At 48.0% G+C, this 15,174-nt stretch overlaps 1 protein-coding gene across 4 annotated transcripts in view; it reads left to right on the top strand.

Moving 5' to 3' along the window:
• The window catches only part of LOC102387002 (C-C chemokine receptor type 2), a 14,131-nt gene extending 12,266 nt beyond the window's left edge, over positions 1 to 1,865 (top strand). For all 4 annotated transcript variants that reach the window (XM_025200245.1, XM_006020641.3, XM_025200247.1 and 1 more), the window contains one exon: positions 56 to 1,865. The gene's annotated coding sequence lies outside the window, so the exon portion shown is untranslated. The remainder of the gene's footprint in view (positions 1 to 55) is intronic.
• Positions 1,866 to 15,174: the final 13,309 nt, after the last annotated feature.

Raw genomic sequence — 15,174 nt, 5'->3', positions numbered from 1 at the left:
AAGAGAACTATTATGCAAAGCAGTTACGTAAAGAATATAAAGAAAACATTGGGAGGAAGGTATTTTTGGCAGCAGTGGTCTGTAATTTTGGCCATTTACTTGGGGCTTGATGGAAATCTCTTTAACATTTAGAATTAATGGGAAATTATGAAAAAAATAATGCTTTGCAATAGGATTATACTCTATTAGCACTAATTGCTTTTTAAAAATAATCTCATTTAACTGTTTTGTTAAATTAAATTATTTGACATCAGTTATACACTTTTGTATGCACAGTATAAAAACTCAATTACTAATAATTTTATAGCCTGGTTTTTAAAGGGGCTCAACTCAACTTCTTTTGTAGGTGCAATTTTGGAAGTAATTGCACACACAAACCAAGCTGTAAAAACCTTAATGCTATCAGTTGCAGGGATGAGGCTACACCCACAAAATAGGAGCCTGTTTCTGATCAGGCAAGGAAATAATGGCTTCCAGGCATCCAATCAAACAACACATGTCAAACTCACCAAAGTGTGAGATGAAGATTAGTCTTGATGATTCTGGTATATTAAAAGCTTTAGGTCATAAAAAAGCTTTAAAAATGGCCCAGGAGAAAAAGTGAAGAAAGAGAGGCAAAATCTGTAGTTGTGTCTAAGGTACTGTTTTAATTATTGCAAAAAATGCTACAATTTTATAGAGAAGTCTTGCAAGCTCCCTGTTCTCATATATTCTGCAGTGCAATTCTGAAAAAACTGAACAAAATTTTACATTTTTGCTTTGCAAAGAAATGTCTGGAAAATGCTTCTGTTTGTATAATGTCCAGAGATTAAACTTGGCCATGCCCATGTGACCCATCAAAATGAGTGATAATAAGCAATTCTTTTGAGGTACCCTGGCCCTTCCAAGTGCAAAACCTTTTGTGCTTCTTCAATACATATTTTCTGTGATGCTGTGATTTGCATAGGGCAAGAATTTCCAGTCAATTTCCAGTAAGTAATCAGTCAAAACTGATTACTTACTGAAGATTCACCATCAGAAGTAATATGAGTTGATAACATAAGTCCTAAATCTGGTAGGTAAAAATATGAGATATCTCATTTGTTAACAATGGACTTAAAGATCTGTGTATATAATGAGAAAGATAGCATCATCTCCTCGGAAAGACCTTTAGTCAATTAATTTCCAAAAAGGCCTGCTAACGTAAGTGCAAGTAAAGCCTGCTAATATGAGTGTCAGTAGGGTCCAGTCTCTGTATCACAACACTCGCATAACGTGTTACATCTTCAGAGTAGTGTACACATATTAGATATCAACTATTTCATCCTGACAATACATCTGTGAGGTAAATAGTTGCAGAAATAGAAAGAAAAGACAGAAAATTACTCTCCAAGTAAACTTGTTGATGTAGATATCATTTTTATTTTTCTTTGTTCTTTTTTGCAAACTTGCACTAGGTTGAAAGCACCTTTTTAAGACTGAATACATGTAAAAGTGATTACAGTGTGATATGTATTTGCATTTAACTGGGCGCAGCTACACGTGCTTCAATGTGCAGTAGCCTATTTTACTGTGCATTAAAGCATCATTAAAAAAAGTGCAAATACACTAATGCTCAGAATAATAGGCTACTGTGCATTAAGCATCACTTAAAAAGCATGCACTTTCACTACCGAACATTATGACAGCCTAATGTGCATTTATTCAGTACCTCACATTGGAGGTACTAAATTTAACATGTATTAGGAAAACCACATTAAAGCATGGGTTGATGTGCCCATTGTGATATATCCTTTAATCTTTTACGTGCTGTTATTGCTGTTATAATCATAACCTGCTTCCTTGGACTTTCCAAATTAATGCAAGTAGTTAATAAAATTGTTTGAAAAATGACATATTTTGGGTATTTATTATTTTCCCTGAAAGTAAGGGGCTTCTGTTCTCAACTCTAGAAAAGTACAGAGAGAATTCCCTTAAAGAAAACAATTGAAGAATGGACCTTAATATAAATCCACTGCAAATGAAAGTGATATGTGCAGAGGATAAAGCCATAGATCAGAACCTTACTTCCAACCAGCCCATGAAGCAAGGCAAGCATACCAAGTGGGGAGCTGCCTGGACCATCCAAAAGATGGATGTAACTGACACAGGTTCTTTGTTCTGAGAAGCTTGGAGAGGAAGTATTAATGCAGCTTTGGGAATATATATATATTTTTCAATTTTTGTTTAGCAAAGTTGGATAATGAAGGTTATAAATTGGGTAGGGTGAAAAGCATTATATGATGTTTGACTACAGCCAGACATAACGCTTAACTGTTTAAATGTAGGTGTTTGAACCACAAGCAACTAGGCTTACAAGCCAATTTAGAATGGTTTAAACCTCCTACAATGTTTCACAAGTATACCTGGATAATAAGGTATTATTTTGACCTGTTCCTCCCAGTTTAGTGTTATGTGTGGACACCAAACTTTCTGCAATTAATCTCTGGCTGGTCCTCCAAGCATCCCACAATGCATTGCTCCTCACCCTCTGACTTCTTCCCCAACCTGCATATGACAACTAGCTACTCTGGTACATAGCCAGAACTCTACTGCCCCAACTTGTATTACCTATGCCTGTCCTTGCAATCCCAGGCTGACTTCATGTAATTGGCCATGACATTCACTGGAATGCTTTCCCTTTTCGGTCTGCTTGGACACAGCTGTCTCCTGTTGGGTTAACAGCTTGCCCTCCAGCAAGTTTTCTCTAAGAGGGGCCCCAGGGGTTTTCGTCTGTCATGTCTTGTTGATATGGATAATTGCTTGGAGGAAGTTCACTAATCCAGCTACTCCTGGTTTTCTTTTCAGTCACTCGCTTAGGTCTTCATCTCAGGGCTCCGCCTCCCCTACACCCCCGCCTTGCGCCAACCAGTGATGATGTTAGTCTTTGGCCAAAGCTAAAGAAAAGTTAACCTGCCACAGCTGAGCCTCTGGGCGTTATCTAAACTTAGTCCCAATCTGGATGGTTTGCTGTCCTTTTGTAGGCCTCACATTGGCCTAACTCATTATAGGATTCATCCTGGGATTTCCTCAGGGTACTCTCTCTTTCCCCTCCAGGGGCTACTCACAGCTCCCATTTCCTTTCTTTTTGTTTTCTCTCTCTAGGCTCACTGCTGTCTCAGTCTCTCTCAGCGTTGTCCAGGATCTATGGTCTTGAGAGAGGTAAGTACCCTGGCTCCTCCGAGCCAGCCTTAGCAGGGCATCCCACTTTTTGGGATTGCCACCACTCGGCCCTGCCAGGGCATTCATCTGTCTCATGCCATCCTGGGCTCTCTGGAGGACTCACTTCCAGTCCTCCTGGAATGTGGGTTGGTGGGTTTTTATCCCCGGTTCCAAGGGCCGGCTGACAAACCGGTGTTGGCACACAGCCACAAAACGTGCCCACACTGGTTCTGGGGAGCGTGCCTGATCCCCAGCGGTGGGCTGCTGTTGCCGCTTTCCTCTTCGCTCCTGCCGTGGCTCAGCTTGTCTGCTGTAGGTGGCATCACCACTGCTGCATCTTTGATCTTTAGGGGCATTCTGTGGCTGCCACTTTTCTCTCCGTCTCAGTGCTGGTTAAGTTTCATAGTTTCATAGTTTCATAGTTACAGGGTCGGAAGGGACCTAATAGATCTTCTAGCCCGACCCCCCGCCAGGGCGGGAGAACAACCCAAAAAAAAAACACCCTAAAAACAAAAACGGGACTCAAATGAGTCCAGCCAGGTAAGTATCCAGCCTCTTCTTAAAGATCCCCAGGGTAGGGGCCAGCACCACCTCCCTTGGAAGTTGGTTCCAGCTCCTAGCCGCCCTAACTGTGAAGTAGTTTTTTCGGATGTCCAATCTGTACCTCCTCTCCATCAACTTGTGCCCATTACTCCTTGTTATGCCAGCAGGGGCTAGGGGAAACAGCGTCTCCCCCAAACCCTTCTGGTTCCCCCTAGTGAGTTTATAGACGGTCACCAGGTCCCCCCTCAGCCTTCTCTTGTGGAGGCTGAATAGGTTCAAGTCCCGCAGTCTCTCACTGTAGGGTCTGCCCTGTTGTCCCCGGATCATGCGGGTGGCCCTCCTCTGGACCCTCTCCATGTTGTCCACATCCCTCCTGAAATGGGGCGCACAGAACTGGACACAATACTCCAGCTGCGGCCTGACCAGCGTCGCATAGAGGGGGAGGATCACCTCCCTGGCTCTACTCGAGATGCACCTGTGGATGCACGACAAGGTCCGGTTAGCCCTGCCAACCATGACCTCGCATTGTCGGCCCATGTTCATCTTGGAGTCAATAATGACACCAAGATCCCTTTCCGCCTCCGTGCTCTCAAGTAGGGAGCTCCCCATCGTATAAGTGTGCTGCTGGTTCCTACTACCCAAGTGCAGCACCCTGCACTTGTCCGTATTGAAACACATCCTGTTCCTGTTTGCCCACCCCTGTAACCTATCCAGATCCTTCTGCAATCTCTCTCTCCCTGCTAGCGTGCTCACCTCCCCCCAAATTTTGGTGTCATCAGCGAATTTAAACAGGTTGCTTTCCACCCCAACATCAAGATCGCTGATGAAGACATTGAACAGCGCAGGGCCCAGGACCGAGCCCTGAGGGACTCCACTACCCACCTCCCCCCAAGTCGAGTATGATCCATCCACCACCACCCTCTGAGTGCGACCCTTCAGCCAATCTGCAATCCATCTGACCGTGTAGGCATCTATGCCACAGTCGCCTAGTTTACTAATTAGGATGGGGTGAGAGACGGTGTCAAAGGCCTTGCTGAAGTCCAGAAAGACTACATCCACCGCGACACCTGCATCCATGGCCTTTGTGACCTGATCATAAAAGGCAATCAGGTTGGTCTGACATGATCTCCCCCTAATAAATCCATGCTGATTGCCCCTGAGCATCATCTCGGATGCCGGCCCATCACAAATGTGCTCCTTGATGATCTTCTCAAAGAGCTTCCCCAGGATTGAGGTAAGACTGACGGGCCTATAATTGCCCGGGTCCTCCCTTTTCCCTTTTTTGAAGATGGGGACCACATTAGCTACCTTCCAATCGTCTGGCACCTGGCCCAAGCACCACGATCGCTCGTAGAGCCGTGCCAGGGGCCCTGCAATAACCCCAGCCAGCTCCCTCAGCACCCTGGGGTGGAGAGCATCCGGACCCGCTGACTTGAACGCGTCCAGCCCCTCCAGAAGCTCTCTAACCCGGTCCTCCCCAACCTGAGGTCTGAAGGCGATCCCCTCGCGTCCGGCTTCTATCACAGCAGGGAAGTCCCGGTCCCTGCACAAGAAAACGGAGGTGAAGAATTGGTTAAAGAGGTCCGCTTTATCCTCTGACGCAACCACCAGATTGCCCCGCATATCCTGCAGGGGCCCCACATTACCCGGCGCCTTCTTCATCCTCCCAATATATTTGAAAAAGGACTTTTTGTTATCCTTAATCCTGGACGCTAATCCGAGCTCTATCTCCGCCTTGGCCTTCCTAACAGCCCGCCTGCAGGCCCGAGCAGAGGAGGTATACTCCTCTTTGGAGATTACACCCCCCTTCCACCGGGCGTACGCCACCCTTTTGGCAAGCAGGCATTCCCGGACACCCTTGGTGAGCCAGGGGGGCTTTTGGACACTCCTGCCCGCCTTGCTTCTTGTCGGGATGGACACCCCTTGGGCCCCGAGTATCGTTTCCTTAAGGAACGACCACTCCTCTTGGACGCTGAGTTCCTCTGCCCTCAAGGACCCCAGTTCCTCTCCCACTAATCTCCTCATCTCACTGAAGTTGGCCCTCCTGAAGTCTAGGGCCACCACCTTGCTGCGGGCCCTTGACACTCTACGCTGGATGGTGAATTCCAGCACGCGATGATCACTATTGCCCAGGTGGTCAAGAACCTGGAGGCCTCTTACCAGGTCGTCGCCTGCGGCCAGGACCAGGTCCAGCAGAGCATCTCCTCTGGTGGGACTGTGCACCTCCTGAATCAAGTGGAGGTCCTGCAACTCGGCCAAGAACCTCCTGGAGCGGTCCGTCCCGGCTGACTGCTCCTCCCAGCAGATGTCCGGGTAATTAAAATCGCCCATGACAACTACATCCCTTGCTTTTAGTGTCTCCGCAAGCTGGCCTGAAAATTCCCTGTCCAGCTCCTCCTCCTGATTGGGGGGTCTGTAATAGACCCCCACCGTCAAATCCCTCTCGCCTTGCCCCCCCTGGATCTTGACCCAGAGCACTTCAGCTCGCCCTTCCCCTGACCCCATACTGCTGGCAGAGGATGTGTAGTGCTCCTTGACATAAAGTGCCACCCCCCCTCCCTTTTCTGCCTTCTCTATCCCGCCTGTACAGCCTATAGCCCCTAATGTTAACTGCCCAGTCATGGGATGAGTCCCACCATGTCTCTGTTAACCCTACGACATCTGGATTTGAACTAGCTATTCTGAGGGTGAGTTCCTCCTGTTTGTTCCCCATGCTACGAGCATTGGTGTACAGGCATTTAAGGCCTTGCAAGACTGTGTGCCCCCCCACCCCCTGATTAGCCAGACCATCAGGACCCCTGTTACTTACCTTTGCACCCCTTGCCCTGATGGCGTCTCCTCGTCTTCCTGCAGCCCCCTCCCCCGGCGAGTCTAGTTTAAAGCTCGCCGTACGAGATCAGCCAACCTGGAAGAGAAGACACGCTTGCCATTAGGGGAGAGATGAAGCCCATCCCGCCCCAGCAATCCCCCCTCCCGAAAGCATGGGTCGTTGTCAAGGAACCCAAGGCCTGCCCGGCGGCACCAGCTGCGTAAGCGCTGGTTGACCTCACCAATGCAGGTCCCATGCCTCTGTCCCCGCCCCCTCACCGGAAGGAGAGAGGAAAAAACCACCTGCGCCCCCGTCTCCTTCAGCCTGGTCCCCAGAGCCTCGAAGTCCCTCATAATACGGTCAGGGTTGCCTCTTGCCGCGTCGTTTGTACCCACATGGACGACAACCATGGGGTACCGGTCTGCAGGCCGGATGCAGGCTGGGATCCTCTCCGTGATGTCCCTGACCCGAGCCCCAGGCATGACGCAGACCTGCCGTGACATGGGGTCGGGCCTGCAGATCGGACCTTCCAGCCCTCGCAGGAGGGAGTCCCCGATGACTAGGACCCGGCGTTTCTTCCTCCTGGTGTTCCCTCTCCTCCCAGTCTCTGTCTTGCGTGGAGCGGCATCGTCCACTCCACGGACGATGAAACAATGAAGTTTTGAACAAAACGATGAACAAACAAGTTTTGTTTCATGGCATCATCTCTGCCACACTTTGGCTTTAGGGGGGCAGGATGGTTAAGTAGGTAGAGGGTTTCTAGGTTCCTGGGCTACTGGGTGCTCTAGAAGGCTGCTCAAAGTCTCCTCAGCTTTTAAACAAGCTACTTATCAGTTAAATTCCATTGGTGGCAATTGAGCAAGCTTTGTGGCATCTCAGGGAGATTTCGGCTGGGGTGGGTTAGCTAGGTGGATAGTGAGGGTAACCCTGCTTCTGCATTCCCAGGGGGTCTCCAAAAGTCTCTATGGTTTTTAAACATCGCTTGTCCTTAAGCCATTGCTCAATTTTATTCTATTCCTGGCAATTGATGGGGAGACCTTGGGTAGCCTCCCAGAGCACTTAGCACACTGGAAACCCAAAGCAGGGGTACCCTCTTTGCCTGCCTAGCCACCCCTCTTCTCCACCTCAAGTCAGCTGGAATGCCCCAAAGCCTGGTCAACTGCCACAAATGGAATGATATTGATAAATGACTTGGGGGGGTGGGAAATGTTGTTTAAAGGTGGTGGAGACTTTGGGTGGTCCCCAGAATACCCACCTTCCTGCAGACCCAGAAGCAGAGGCCCAGGCACCCTCCCACCTTCCCTCCCCTCTCCCCCCCAAGGGGAAGTCTTATTAAGATTGCAGACTAAGTCAGACAACTTGGGCAACCCCTCCAAGCACCCAGCCCCCACAACCTACTGGCCCCTTCACCCCCAAATTGGCCTGATGCACCAAACCCTGGCATTGCAGTAAATTGATGAGTGGCTTGTGAAAGTTCTCTTTAACAGCTGCAAAAGCTCCAACAGCCCCAGAGCACCCAGCTCCCAGGAATCGAGAAGCAGAGGGTTAAGCAGTTCCACCCCTCTGTCCTTACACATACACACACATACTCCTTGGCAAATTAAGGTACTGCCACACAGATTTTGGTAAAGTGCAGTAATGGTTTATATTGAACTCAATTACTCTCTCACATTAAACTCAATGTTAGTGAAAAGGGGGATCAGAAAACTGCAAGTCACAGATGTTGTGTTCTTCCTCAGTGTCCAACCAATTGAGATTGTCCTCCTTAGTCAACTGGAGAGCCCATCTCTTAAAAGTTTAAATATATAAAATACTAAATATTTGGAGTTGAGTATGGATAAGTATCTCTATTTCTCTATGTCCTTCTTTCTCCTCCCTTTCCCTGCCCCTTCCTTTTCCAGGCCACTATCCCTATTTCCTTCAGTCTCTATTGCCACATGTCTTTAATAGAGGGACCTGTGTCAGCTGTTTTGATTTTTAATTCTCATTTTGTATTCCATGTTTTAAAAACAAAAGCTTAGACTAGCATTTAGCCAAGATTATGTTTTCCACACAGCCCAGGAAAGATTCTTGAAATCTAGGGCAGCGTTTCTCAACCCATGGGTTCTGACCAAAAGTGGGTTGCAAGAATAGATGAAAGGGTTGTGAACAAACTTTAAAAATGGATTCTTCTTTAAAAGAGAAAAATGTATGAAACTGTGACTTTTCCCTTGCAGGCTGGCAGAGTTCCAGGAGTGAAGGGCACAGGGTCGAGACTGGCCATCAATGTTTACAAATGGGTCCTGGTACAGAAAAGGCCAAGAACAGCTGGTCTAGGGTATACCTCAATTGCAATCACTTAGGTGAGATAAAGTTGATAGTCCTAGATCAGCGGTGTCAAACTTATCCTGCCCCTGTCCTGGGCTGGATCTCGAGTGTGGGGTTGCTCACAGGCTGGATCCAGACAGATTGACAGGGTGAGCAGCAGGGTAAGTGGTGATGGTGGCTTCCTGCCTCAGATTTTGGTGACAAGCCTTGCTCTTGCTTGCCCCTGCCCTCCAATTCTTAGCCCCTTTGTGAGCCCCATAAGCCACACAACATGGCTCTGCAGGGCAGACTCTGGATGCGGGCCACCCTTGTTTTAGATAGTTTCTCAGTCACAGTCATTCAGCAAAGGGTATGTCTACACTACAGCCCCGTTACGACCATTGGTATTGGCAGCTCAGGGACCAACACAGCCATCTATATATTTACCCCGTGTATTTTTTTGGCGGGGTTCTGCACCTTATGCTCCAGTTCGTGCTGCTACATGTATGCTGCTACTGATACCTGACCTAGCTACTTTAAAGCTAGCCCTGGTATGTGAAAGCTGTACTGCATTGGCATCAAACTCAGCACTGGCTTGAGGGTTCAGGATTATCGCCCAGCTGCACCAACACACAACACAAGAAAGATTGTCAGACACTTGAAAGCTGAAAACTACCCAAAGTGTGTGTCTACACAAGATAGTTAATGCTCATTGGACTAATTCTACTGCTCATTAGCATGGCTGGCAAACATTGTGCCAATTCAGTCCATTATGCAATGGCACTTTAAGTGCCACACAAAAAGCATTCATTTGCTCTAATGCGCAGTAGAGCTGATTATGGCACATTAAGTTTAGTACCTGTTATTACAGGTAGGTAATATTATTACAGGTACCTGTTATTACAGGTAGGTTATTACTAGATATTAGTACCTGTTATTACAGGTACTAAACTTAATGCACCATAACTACAGCACATTAAGGAACATGTAGACGAACCCAAACACTACGTAGGACTAGGACTTAATGGGGCCTAATGGCTGAGTCCACTTGTCACAGACTGAAAACCATAGAGAAGGATACTGGACCAAGTTGTAATGATTTCAGTGCCCTGAACTTCCTAAGCCTCCCCACTTCTTCTGCCAGTCTCCATATATCTGTCCTCTTTTCTCTGTGAGAAACCTGAGTACTACACATCCTTGACATCCAGACCTTCTCTTCTCCAATTTTGTGCTACCAAGCTCCACTTTTATGAAAGCAAATGAGTTTGTGCCCTATAATCATGTGAGTTAAAGGCAATATTTGATAGCTTGAAAATGGTATTTAAAGGTTTGATTTTTGGGAATTGGCTTATAGGTATGTGTATATATATAATATGCATTAGAATGGTTCAGGATGGGCAGCAGAGGTTAATTGATTTCTAAAAGCCTGGGTCTCACACAGTTTTCTCAGGCTTCAAAAGCAGACAGGCTTACAAACAAGGACACATAATCTGAGAAATTGGGGGCATGCACCACATTATTCCATAACATGAAATAGAGTGGCACCAGCTCATAAGGCCAAAGAGGGGGGCCTAAAATTCCTGTTTTGGGAAGGGTGTGCATGTGATGAGCTTGGAACGTACTAACAAAACAGGACATGGACAGTATGACGACCACAGAGAAACCAATCAGCAACAGCCATGGATGGAAAGTCATCAGGAGGGAAGGAAAATACAGAAGCAGAGAGTTGAGAGTAACAAAGGGTCCTCCTCCTGTCCTCCATCCGGAGAGGGTCCCTGAGAGGGGTCCCCATCTCCTGGAAAGGGTCCCTGAGGCCACCATGGGCAGAGGACACATCACCAGCCCAACTCATCCACCCCATGGAGGGGTGACAGGTGGACCTCAGCATCCTACCTCCAGGCTTCTGATATGTTGACATCTGACACCTAAGAGAGACTTCAGAACGAAGCCTGCATCCTGGCCAGATATATCTTAAATGTGATAACAGCCCTAGGATTGGTAGATATATAGAATTGCCTGATTGTTTGTATTGTTGCTTTTCTGTTATTACTGTGTATCAATAAATTTGCCTATTATCAAATGGAAAGGTCATGGTTGGTCTGAGGGTTGGAACCCCCTCCCCCACCCCAACAAGACATCTGGGTCCTAAATCCAGAGCCAACCGTGTTCAATGCACATTAACCATTATTGATATATAAGAAGAGTACATGATATACAATAGAATACGCTACACACTAGTCTTAACAGTGCAACATTTCAATGAGACAAAGGAGACCATTTTTGTTCACAGTCTGACTCAGGCCATAGATAGATGAATAACATATGAAGCACACCAAAAAGCAAGCATACAGCCATTCATGACCAAAAAAGCACTTAAAAATTGTTGAAGTGCTTCAAAAATAATCCTAAAAAAATGAGGAACATCTTTGAGTCACTACCCGTAGCATTCATGCATTCTATGGCAGTGAATTTCAACCAGGGTACTGCAGCACCCTGGGGTGCCTTGAGATTCTTTCAGGGGTGCCATGTCATACCACACACTGTTAGGTGTGCAAACAGGATTCAGAGGATAAACTCAGATATTTCAAATAGGAATCCCTAGTGTTAAAAGCAGTCTGACCTGTTATGGTCTTTCTGAGTTCTTTGCAATGGAAGAATTGCTCTATTATTTTTCTGTAGACAAAAATCAGGTGAAAAGTAAGAGCTGACATTTTCCAAAGAGTGTCTTGAGTCTAGAAAGTGTTGCCTCGAGTCTATTGGGGGTGCTCTGAGTCTAAAAAAGTTTGAGAACCACTGTTCTTTAGAGTATGACAGGGGTTATTCAGTCCTCCAGCATCCCACAGTACTCTGCCCTACTCCCTACCCCACTTCAGGGGATAGGAGAGAGACAGCCAGCCAATGAGCGCTCTCCAGGATATCAGAGATTGAGAGGCATACAGGGATTCTTGCTTTTCACCAAGAGGGCTGGAAAGAAGCCCTGCATAGGTGCCAACTTTTATTTTTGCCAGGGAAGGGGCCTAAAATGACCCCTCCCCAGCAGCACAGCTAGAGCAGAGCCAAGTGGAGATTATGGAGGGATGGAGGCAGATGCAGGCTACCTGCTGCAGGCTCAGAGCTCCCTGCTCTGCTGCTCTCCCCTCTGGGAGTCCTGTGCTGGCCATATCACCATGGCAAGGCAGCCTGTGCCCATCCAGCAGCAGCAGGGGGCCACAACTCCATGTTGCTGCCCCTGCTGCTGCTGGGCAGGCAAGGGGTGCCTTGCCATGGTGGCATGGCCTGCGCAGGGCTCCCAGGGGGACTGCAGCAGGGCAGGGAGCAACAAAGCCTCAGTAGGCAAAACACATCTGGCCTCACCTCAAGTACAAATCTGGGGGGCACATGCCTCCCCACGCTCTCCTCCTCAGAAGTGCACACAGTGGCAGGGTGCCAACCTCTTCCTCTGCTGCCACCTGGACAAGCCACCTGTGGCTCTGTTCCACTCCCCACCCTGGCCCTGGGCCCCATGCATCGCCTTGGCTGAGCAGCACCCCCAGGCCCAACCCCATCACTACTCCCTCCCTCACCATGGAAGCCTCTATCTCCCTGCCATAGACTTACCTGCAGGCAGCTGGGGTAGCTGTGCTGCCTAGGGCTGTATTCCTGGCCACATGCACGCGGCACCCCTTGCATCCCTCTCCCTGCAGCTCCTTGCAGGCTGGAACTCTGCCAGCCTGCAAGGGGAACCTGCCATTTCCTATATTTTTCCACAGTGAATGGAAAACCCAGATCCTAGCACACCTCCCAACCTGCTGGCCACTGCAGCGAGCAGGGAGCCAGGTGATTCCCCCAGCCACAATCCCACCTCAGGCTCTGGTCTGGCTGTGGAATGGGAGAGAAACCCCTCTTTTGGCCCAGCACTGAACCCCTAGCCAGGAGCATCCCAGTATAGAGCATGGGGAAGGAAATCTGAACGGGTACCTTTCTTCTGTCCACCTGGAGCCCAGAGCAGGGCTGGAGTCCCCCAGCCACACACCTTCCTCAGTCTTGAAGCCAGCTGGGTGGAGGTAAACCTTACACCAGGTCCTGGCTCTGCCCCCGGGAGCCAGGAGCGGGGCTGGAGTCTCACAGCCATTCCTTCCTCCTCAGTCTCTGGGCCAGCTGAGGGAAGGTGACAGGGAAGCCCGTACCAGGGCTTGGCTCCACTCCCCAAAGCCAGGAGCTGGGAGCAGGGCTGGAGTCCCCCAGCCACACCCCACTCCTCCATCTCTAGTCTGGAGACTGAAGAAGGGGCACAGCTGGGGGACTCCAGCCCCACTTCTGGCTCCTGGAGGAGGAGCCAAGTCCCTCTTTCCCCTCTGTGCTAGGCTGCACATGTCTGGGGGGGGTCCTGTGCTGGGCCAGAGGGGTGAATTTTTTCCTCTTGACTCCCTCATCAGCCAGGAGTGCTAGTGCTCTGGCCAGGGCACAGAGGGGCAAGGCAGACCCTGCTCTGCTGGAGCAGACATCATAGCCCAGAGCTGCAAAACATCCTGGGATACTGGGGGACTGTGAGTTAACTTGAACCGGGAAGGAATCTGAGACAGAAGTTCCATAAACCAGTTTGACCTAAATTAGTTTATTCGGATACTGCATCCAACCAGGTTTATCTTAAACCAGCATTGGCCATTTTGAAAGTGGTTTAAGTGCACCAAACTTCTGTTCTGTTACAGGTTTAAATCTGTTTCTGATCACTTAAACCCGTGTATGTGTAATTTGTATCCCAGCCTAAGGAGTGGGATAGCAGTCTTTAAATACCTGAAAGGTTGCCATAAAGAAGAGGGAGAACAACTTTTGTTCTCTGCTGCAGGGGCAGGACATAAAACTGTGGCTTCAAACTGAAGCAAAGTAGATATAGATTGGATATTAGGAAAAAGTATTTGTTATTAGAACACCAAAGGAATGGAACAGTCCACTTCAAGCTTTGTTCAGATATGATTTCGTAGTATTTCTGCATTCATGCAGCAGTTTGGACCAGATGATCCTCAAGATCCCTTTCAAGCCTATGATTCTATGAAGAGGGAAAATTATCAAATTTGCAACGTTTATTAGTTACACTTATTTAGGAAAAAATGTTCTTATAGTTGTTTTAAATGGTTGATTGGATGCAAAATTGGATGGGATCCCCAGTATTTAGTGTTTATAAAAGGAAATAGCTTAACTCTAGGCTTGCATGAAAGGGTAGTGGTATTTGTGAGAGCACTTTAATCTCTTATGGGGTGGTAGAGTATGTCCTGCAATACAAGTGTAAGTAGCAGGACCTTGCTCAAACTGTACAGAAGGAGTTTCTGATGCACGGAACCAAGTTATTTCTAAAAAATAGTTTAACATATAAATATCAGAAAATGATTGGATAATTTCTACAATACAATGAGTTCTGATCAGATTGAAAAAAAAAACATTTAAGATGCTATATATATATATATATATATATATATATATATATATATAGTATCTCAGGTAAATATATATTGTAACTCTAATGATTGTAACCCTTTAACTTAAAGTGCCTGTTAAATAAAGCTCTTTCAGTTAAGCGAGCTTGCAAATTGTTCCTCGCCTCACAAGCTGAGGATAAAAGAGAACAAGTTGGAGATGCAGAGAGGAGAAAGTGCCTATTTCTCTCTGCTCCTTACCAGCAAAATCCTGAGGTAGGCAGTTGCTTCCACTTGTTTTTCCTGATTTCTCCACATAAGCACTGCAGCTGTCATCTAAGCAACAACAGAGATGATTCATAGAGTTCACTGCTCAGTCCCTGCTGCCCTCCAGTGTGTAAGGGAGAGATTGCAGCTGGAAATGGAACAAATGCACAAAGTTATAACCTACCAAAAAGGCTATGGGTGTGTGTAGACAAAATGGGGGACCTAAATTGAAGTGGTGGGTTTTAAAAAACACCGCTTCAATTTAGGGCTGCTTGAACCCCTGTGTCATGCAGACACCCTGCTGACTTACCTTCCTCGGCAGTGGGGATGGGGGGGTACGCTGCTGGTGGGTGGAGCGACCCCTGGGTTAGGGGGTGCAGGGGGGTTGGTGCTTCCCTCCGCGGCAGCCTGCCCCCAGGCAGTACCCGCCTGCCAGCACATGGCTTGGGTGGTCCCAGGGGGCAATGCAGCCATGGAGGGAAGCACTGGTCCCCCACACAGCTCAGGCAAGCAGGCTGGGGGAGGTGGGCAGGGGAAAGATCAGGTTTGCTGCTTTTCTTCGGCAGAGCCTGTTTTCCCAGGCTGCTGCCAGGCTGCCCGCAGGGCTTCCTGCAGAGCTGTGGAGCTGCAAGGAGTCCGGTGCTTCACTCTGTGGCCGGTAGGGGCAGCAAACTAAAACTCCTCGAAGGAGCTTTAGTT

This window comes from Alligator sinensis, unplaced genomic scaffold, assembly GCF_000455745.1.
Source record: "Alligator sinensis unplaced genomic scaffold, ASM45574v1 scaffold54_1, whole genome shotgun sequence".
NCBI classification, from domain to species: Eukaryota; Metazoa; Chordata; order Crocodylia; family Alligatoridae; genus Alligator; species Alligator sinensis.
The sequence above is the reverse complement of the archived record's forward strand: the minus strand, read 5'-3'. Positions and strand labels throughout refer to the sequence as shown.